This window comes from Amblyraja radiata, chromosome 34, assembly GCF_010909765.2.
Source record: "Amblyraja radiata isolate CabotCenter1 chromosome 34, sAmbRad1.1.pri, whole genome shotgun sequence".
Classification (NCBI taxonomy): Eukaryota; Metazoa; Chordata; class Chondrichthyes; order Rajiformes; family Rajidae; genus Amblyraja; species Amblyraja radiata.
This window is the reverse complement of record NC_045989.1, coordinates 572,398-580,300: the sequence shown is the minus strand read 5'-3', so window position 1 is coordinate 580,300 and position 7,903 is coordinate 572,398. Positions and strand designations below refer to the sequence as shown.

At 44.2% G+C, this 7,903-nt stretch overlaps 1 long non-coding RNA gene across 1 annotated transcript; it reads right to left on the bottom strand.

Annotated features, from left to right (window-relative positions):
* Positions 1 to 6,333: 6,333 nt before the first annotated feature.
* On the bottom strand, positions 6,334 to 7,647 carry LOC116991511. Its single transcript, XR_004416808.1, has 2 exons — positions 7,422 to 7,647; positions 6,334 to 6,600 (listed from the first exon to the last, which is right to left on the bottom strand). It is a non-coding gene; the product is annotated as an uncharacterized LOC116991511 (long non-coding RNA).
* Between the last annotated feature and the right edge of the window lie 256 nt (positions 7,648 to 7,903).

Here is a 7,903-nt window from a genome sequence, read left to right as displayed (position 1 = left end):
TTCAGACCCGAGGTTTAAATTAAGGTCACAGTTGGTCATAGATTAGCTTCCAGCATCATCAAGAGCTCTGTCTTGTCCATAGTGACCCCTCCACCTTCGAATGGGACTGGGAATGTGTAGGAAGGCACTGCAGATGCTGGTTTAAACCGAAGATAGACACAAAATGCTGGGGTAACCATATAACCATATAATCATATAACAATTACAGCATGGAAACAGGCCATCTCGGCCCTTCAAGTCCGTGCCGAACACTTATTCTCCCCTCGTCCCATCTACCTGCACTCAGACCATAACCCTCCATTCCTTTCCCGTCCATATACCTATCCAATTTATTTTTAAATGATAAATTCGAACCTGCCTCCACCACTTCCACTGGAAGCTCATTCCACACAGCTACCACTCTCTGAGTAAAGAAGTTCCCCCTCATGTTACCCCTAAACTTCTGTACCTTAGTTCTCAAGTCATGTCCTCTTGTTTGAATCTTCCCTACTCTCAATGGGAAAAGCTTATCCACGTCAACTCTGTCTATCCCTCTCATCATTTTAAAGACCTCTATCAAGTCCCCCCTTAACCTTCTGCGCTCCAAAGAATAAAGACCTAACTTGTTCAACCTTTCTCTGTAACTTAGTTGCTGAAACTCAGGCAACATTCTAGTAAATCTCCTCTGTACTCTCTATTTTGTTGACATCCTTCCTATAATTGGGCGACCAAAATTGTACACCATACTCCAGAATTGGTCTCACCAATGCCTTGTACAATTTTAACATTACATCCCCACTTCTATACTCAATGCTCTGATTTATAAAGCCCAGCACACAAAAATCTTTCTTTACCACCCTATCTACATATGATTCCACCTTCAGGGAACTATGCACAGTTATTCCGAGATCCCTCTGTTCAACTGCATTCCTCAATTCGCTACCGTTTACCATGTACATCCTATTTTGATTTGTCCTGCCAAGATGTAGCACCTCACACTTATCAGCATTAAACTCCATCTGCCATCTTTCAGCCCACTCTTCCAAATGGCAAAAATCTCTCTGTAGATTTTGAAAATAGTAAGATTAAATGAGAACTTACCAGTTTGAAGTTTGATCTTTATTTTATGAGGAGTTACGATGAGGGACTAGGTGAAGAACCCCGTTCAGCCGCACATGCGTCAATCTTCAAAGCAGCGGTGTGAAATCACAGGTAATGGTGACTGGTATAATAGTAAGATAAAGAAGACTAGAACTACCAGAGTGACCTTTATGAGGGCTGGGAGTGGAGGGCACATAGTCCCTCATCGTAACTCCTCATAAAATAAAGGTCAAACTTCAAACTGGTAAGTTCTCGTTTAATCTTACTATTTTACTTCGGAGTCACGTGAGTGACTATGTGAAGATTTCAAAGCTCTGTGATTTCATGCCACGGATTCAAATCCCAGCCTCTTACTGCATTGATTGACTCAACATAATTAAAATAATCAATAATGCATCAACCAAAACATTGCTTTAAGAAATAAATGGTTTATTTAAACAAAACCGCAATAGTAACCCCTCTATCCCATGGGGAAACTATATAACTGAACTTAAATCAGAATTGGCCAAAACCCCCAGCCTTGTAATTGGCTTATGATAAAACCTTTGGAACATCAGTTCACTAGACCATCATGCGGCCGCAAGAATATGATCTATAGGCACGTCCATCGCCCTGGCCGCTGAAGTTGCTGCCGCCCTGGTGGAATGAGATTTAAAATTATCAGTGTCAATCCCAGCGCTTACTAGAACCAGCTTAAGCCATCTTGAGATAGTTTGCACCGATACCTTACTGTGCATTTTTTGTGGCTTATGAACAATGCTGACTCTGTTCCCCTCAAGGTTCTGGTAGCCTCAATATAATGGGACAAATATGACACTACACACAGGCGGGAATCCTTGGGATATGCCGAAAAGACAATCTTACATCCTGTCACACCAATTCTACTCTGCTTGAGCAGATCATAAACATAAAAAGTGATGGCATCTGCTGATACCTCCATCCTGTCTAGCCGCAGCATCTGTAATGTCTGCACACGTTGGGCTGAAACCAACGCCATAAGCATGACCACCTTCATGGTGAGTTGGCTAGAGATAGGACTGTCACAGGAGCCCACTGGCGAAGCAGCATTAGAACTTCGCTCACATTTCAGATAACCGAGTACCTGGGCTTGGGAGGATTGGAATTAAAGACTCCCTTCCTGAATCTAGAGACTAATGGGTGAGTCCCCACTGAATGTAATTCTGACACCATGGGTAAATATTAGGACTGAGCACTTCTAGCTGTGTTAATCGCACTATCTTAACTTTTGATTGAAATAGAGAGTTGACAAAAACTCTAGCACATCTGGGATGCCTGCATTTTTATATGAAATATTCTACCTTAAACAGAACACATCCCACTTTCTTATCGAAGAGATGTACTGCTTTTGGGTACTATCCCTCCAGGCCGCAGTGATAACACCCACGGTGCGCTCGGATGGTTCTCTCCCCAGGTATGGTCTCCTTAGAATCTGCAAATCAACAGATCAATACGATCATGTAATGGATGCTAATTGCCAGTTACCAGATTCACCAGTAGATTTTTGTGTTTGGGAACAATCATGTGAGGCTCAGTAGCCATCTCCAAAACATGAGCATACCATGGCTGAGTAGGCCAGTCGGGTACCACCAGTGCTCCTGAAGCGGAATCCTGCTTGATTTTTTGCAGGCATTGACTGACGAGGCAGAATGGGTGAAATACATATATAAACATTCCACCCCAGTGCAGCGAGAACGCATCAACAGCTGCTGCCCTTGGATCTGGTTCCCATGAAACATATTTAGGTAACTGGTGGTTTAGTCTGGATGCAAACAAATCGAAACTGGCATCCCAAACCTAGCAACAACATTTTCAAATATCTCATGATTCAACATTCACTCTATGTTGTCATTGAATTGTTGTGACCTTGTGTCTGTGACTATGTTGAACCTTTTGCCACTTCTGCTATTTGATGGCACTTTGATGAGGCCCACAATTTTAGCCTCTTCGTCCAGTTCCTTGACTCGCTTTGCGAGGTTCTCCCCAAACAATAGATTTGGCAACTGGACATTATTTGGTTTGCAGAGTGCTGCAAATTTCAGGTGTATGGCAGGACGTATGGCTCTTTTTCTGAGGCCGTTCATTTCAAAATGAGCACTGCACAAAAGCCCAAGAGCATCCTGGTGCACTTCAGTCATGTTCCCTTCGTCCAATGTTCTGGCAAACGCAGTGATACCTGCTGCTAACAACTTGAGCACCCTCTGGAGCTTCAACTCTTGTGTCCTCACTGCAACCCCCATTTGGCCCCATATCACATGATTGACCACTGGCACCTTTAACAACCCACAGTTGACTGGAGTTTCATATTTGTTCGCTGTATCATCCATAGTTAGCTCCTGGAGCTGATGGGAGAACATATAATTGATTGTGGTTGCCAGCTCCTGCCCCAATGGTTCCCCTGCTTCTTTGGGGACTGCGAATTTAGCAGTCCCCAGATTAGGCACAAAGACCTCTTGTCCTTCACCCTTAGGGCTATACACAGCCATTACCTCGGCATCAGCATACTCCTGACCCGGCACATCCTCCTCCTCCATAAGGGGGCGATTATGCAGCCCTACTACAGGCGCTGCTAGCACAGGCTCTCCAACAGCCTGGCGAGGACTACACTCCTGCTCCCGGAGTGCGTCCTTCTCGTGTAACCTCTCCAACAGGTGCTCGATTAGTGAGAGCCGTGAGCAAACGGTCTCTCCTGGAGGTAAAACCTCCTGGTCCGACTCTGGGTCTATAGGCCTGGCAGACTTGAATGTGGCCTTGCGCCCTACCAGCCTGGCAACACTGCTCTCAGGCAACGAGTCTGCACTCGCAAGCCCCACTGCTTGCGACAAAGTCAGTGAACTAGGCAGGCACCAATTGACCGTACTCTCCCGGTCCTCCACACTTTTTGCCATGGGTCGCCTCGCCTTCACCTTGCTTGCTTTCTGCATCGTTCCTGGAACACAACCACCGACAAAGAAAGCGGCCTCAAGAATAAGTTTTTTTCACTTACCTTGAGTTTTAATCTTACCCGCTGGAGGCGCTCTGCTGCTCCAACCGGCCGCCTGCACCAATGCGTCTGATGTAATGATGCACGTGCGGCTGAACGGGGTTCTTCACGTGACTCCGAAGTAAAATCTACTTCATTATCCACAACACCACCTATCTTAGTATCATCTGCATACTTACTAATCCAATTTACCACACCATCATCCAGATCATTGATGTATATGACAAACACCAGTGGACCCAACACAGATCCCTGAGGGACCCCACTAGTCACCGGCCTCCAACCTGACAAACAGCCATCCACCATTACTCTCTGGCATCTCCCATTCAGCCACTGTTGAATCGATCTTGCTACTCCACCATTAATACCCAACAATTGAACCTTCTTACCCAACCTTCCATGTGGAACCTTCTCAAAGGCCTCACTGAAGTCCATAGAGACAACATCCACCACTTTACCCTCATCAATTTCCCTAGTAAACTCTTCCAAAAATTCAAGATTAGTCAAACAGGCACAAATCCATGTTGGCTAATCAGACCCTGTTTATTCAGATGCTTAAATATGTTATCTCTAAGTATCCTTTCCATTAATTTGCCCACCACTGACATCAAACTAACAGGTCTATAATTGTTAGGTTTACTCTTAGAACCCTTTTTAAACAATAGAACAACTTGCGCAGTACGCCAATCCTCTGGCACCATTCACGTTTCTAATGACATTTGAAATATTTCTGTCATAGCCCCTGCTATTTCTACACTAACTTCCCTCAATGTCCTAGGGAATATCCTGTCAGGACCTGGAGGCTTATCCACTTTTATATTTTTCAAAAGTGTCAGTACTTCCTCTTCTTTGAACCTCATAGTTTCCATAGCTACTTGTTTCCCTTACCTCACATGATTCAATATCCTTCTCCTTGGTGAATACAGAAGAAAATAAATTGTTCAATATCTCCCCCATCTCTTTTGGCTCTGCCGATAGCTGTCCACTCTGACTAATGGACCAATTTTAATCCCTCGTTATCCTTTTGCTATTAATATAGCTGTAGAAACCCTTTGGATTTACTTTCACCTAACTTGACAAAGCAACCTCATATCTTCTTTTAGCTTTTCTAATTTATTTCTTAAGATTCATTTTACATTCTTTATACTCCTCAACCACCTCATTTACTCCATGCTGCCTATAATTATTGTAGATCTCTCTCTTTTTCCGAACCAAGTAACTCATCGGGACAGGCAGACACTCTGGAAATAAAGGAATAGGTGACGTTTCGGTTCGAGACACTTCTTCAGACTGAGGGAAATAGATGCTGGAGTAGGCCATTCGGCCCTTCGATCAAACACCGCGTTCAATATGATCATGGCTGATCATCCAGAATCAGTCCCCCGTTTCTGCTTTCTTCCCATATCTCTCGATTCCGCTAGCCCTAAGAGCTAAATCTAACTCTCTCTTGAATACATCAGTAGTTGAGGCTGGTAATATAACAACATTTAAAAGACATTTGGACCAGTGCATGGATGGGAAAGGTTGAAAAGGATATGGGCCAAATGTGAGCGGGTGGGACCAGTGCAGATGGAGCACCTTGGTCAGAATGGACAAGTTGGGCCGAAGGGCCAGAATGGCTACATGACTCTACGGCTCCAAGGGAAATTCGTCAGGGCATTGCCTGAGGTGGTGAACTTCAGTTATTGAAGGAGTAGATGGGCTGAGCTGGGAGCAATGGAGGCAGCATGGTGACCTTTATTAGATATCGAGAGACACGCTCTCCCTGTGACCACGTGGGTTTCCACCAGGTGCTCAGGCCTCCTCACACATCCCAAAGATGAGTGGGTTTGCAGGTTAATTTGCCGCAGTGTGTAAGTCATAAAGTCATAAGTTTTGAATTGAATTCTGTCTTTACTTTGTGTACTAGTCATGTCTCTACTATTTATTTCATTCCCCTTACATGTTTTTCCTCTACCTGCTAAATTTTTGTAAGGTGTCCTTGAGACTCTTGAAAGGCTCCCATAAATAAAATGTATTATTATTATTATTATTATAAGTTCATAAGTCTATGTGATATGAGTATAATTCGCCCATTGTGTGTGTGTGCGTGTGTGTATATGCATGTGTGTATCTCCTAGATCCCAGACTGTGTGACCTTTTGCTCTCCAGGCCGATGGCAAGTTACCACCTAATCCTTGAAGATACTTGAAGGGTATATTTATAATGTTGATATGAATAATGTATTGATTAATTATTCTAATTAAACCACATTTCCACATGCTAATTCCTTTAATTAGAAAGTAGACGTTTTTCACAGTGCAAATAAACAGAGTGATTCTGATAAACAGCCATAGCCTGCAGCAGTCCCATTGCATAAATGCGTTTCCGGATTGCAACTTCCACAGAGAACACGAGCTGGTGTTTATTACCAAGCAACAAGATGAAAGGACCAGTTCCACTTTGCAGGACATCACCAAGGTTGGATGTGAGCTGGCGATGACCAACACTTGGTCCCTCAGTGGCAGGAAGCTAGGGCGCTAAGAAACAAAAATTGGTTTGATGTTACTATATTGGAGGTTGTCCAAACAGGACATGAGAATTAAGGTGAGGGGGAAAGATTTAATCGGAATCCGAGGGGTAACTTTTCACACAAAGGGTGGTGGGCGTATGGAATGAGCTGCCAGAAGAGTTAGTTGAGACAGGAACTATCACAAAGTTTAAAAAACAATTAGACAGGTATATGGATAGAACAGGTTTGGAGGGATATGGGCCAAATGCAGGCAGGTGGGACTAGTGTAGCGGGGACATGTTGGTTAGTGTGGGTAAGTTGGGCTGAAGGGCCGGTTTCCATGCTGTATCACTCTAGGACTCTAGAGCAAGGAAGGGTAGAGGGGGAAGTGAAGTGCCAAAGGATTGGAGATCGTCAAACAAAGAAAGAGTGTGGCAGACCGAGAGAAAAGAAGGTAGGTAGGAGAATGGATCAAGGAAGATAAGACTGGGGAAGATTGAGGAAGGGAAAGAAAGGAAGACTGAAGAAGAGACAGCAAAGAAAAAGAAGAATGAAGGAGGGAAGGTTGAGTAAGCGGAGGCTGAAGAAGAGAAGGAGCGGATGACTCAAAAATAGCAGGCGGAGATAAGTGAAGAAGAGAAGAGTGAAGAGGAGAAGACTGAAGCTAAGGACAGGATGTAACGTCATTAGTGTATGAGTCTATGTTCCCTAAGCTGGGAACATAGGGGAGGTACCATGGAATGGAAGGGAGGGAGGGGAGGAGTATAATTGTGCTGGCGGAACTCAAGAAACCCGTGACAAGTCTCGAGGAGGTGAAATGGGGAAGTTCGACACATTTGATGAACTTACTTCTGGAATGGAGGTGATTTATAGCACAGACTAAGTAGCTATTTTATATTTTTGCTTGAATCTTCAAATTGATTCATTGTTCCTTTTGCATTAAAGATGTTGGGTGTGAACTCTGGCATTGGGGCAATGATTGGAGAGGATGCAGGCTCTGAGAGATTTCGAGGAGAGGAGGTTGACTCTTCGAGCACCCTGGCTGCCGTGAAGAAATGGGAGAGGTTTAGATTATAGAGATGCAGCATGGACCCACCGAGTCTGCACCGACCAGCGATCCCCCCACACAAGCACTATCCCACACACACTGGGGAAAATTTACACTTTTTACCTGAGCCAATTAACCTACAAACCTGTGATGTCTTTGGTGTGTGGGAGGAAATCGGAGCACTCGGAGAAAACCCACGCAGTCACGGGGAGAACATCACACACACACACACACATACTACTTAATAAAATTCACAGCCTTACATGTTTAAGTTCTGAAGATT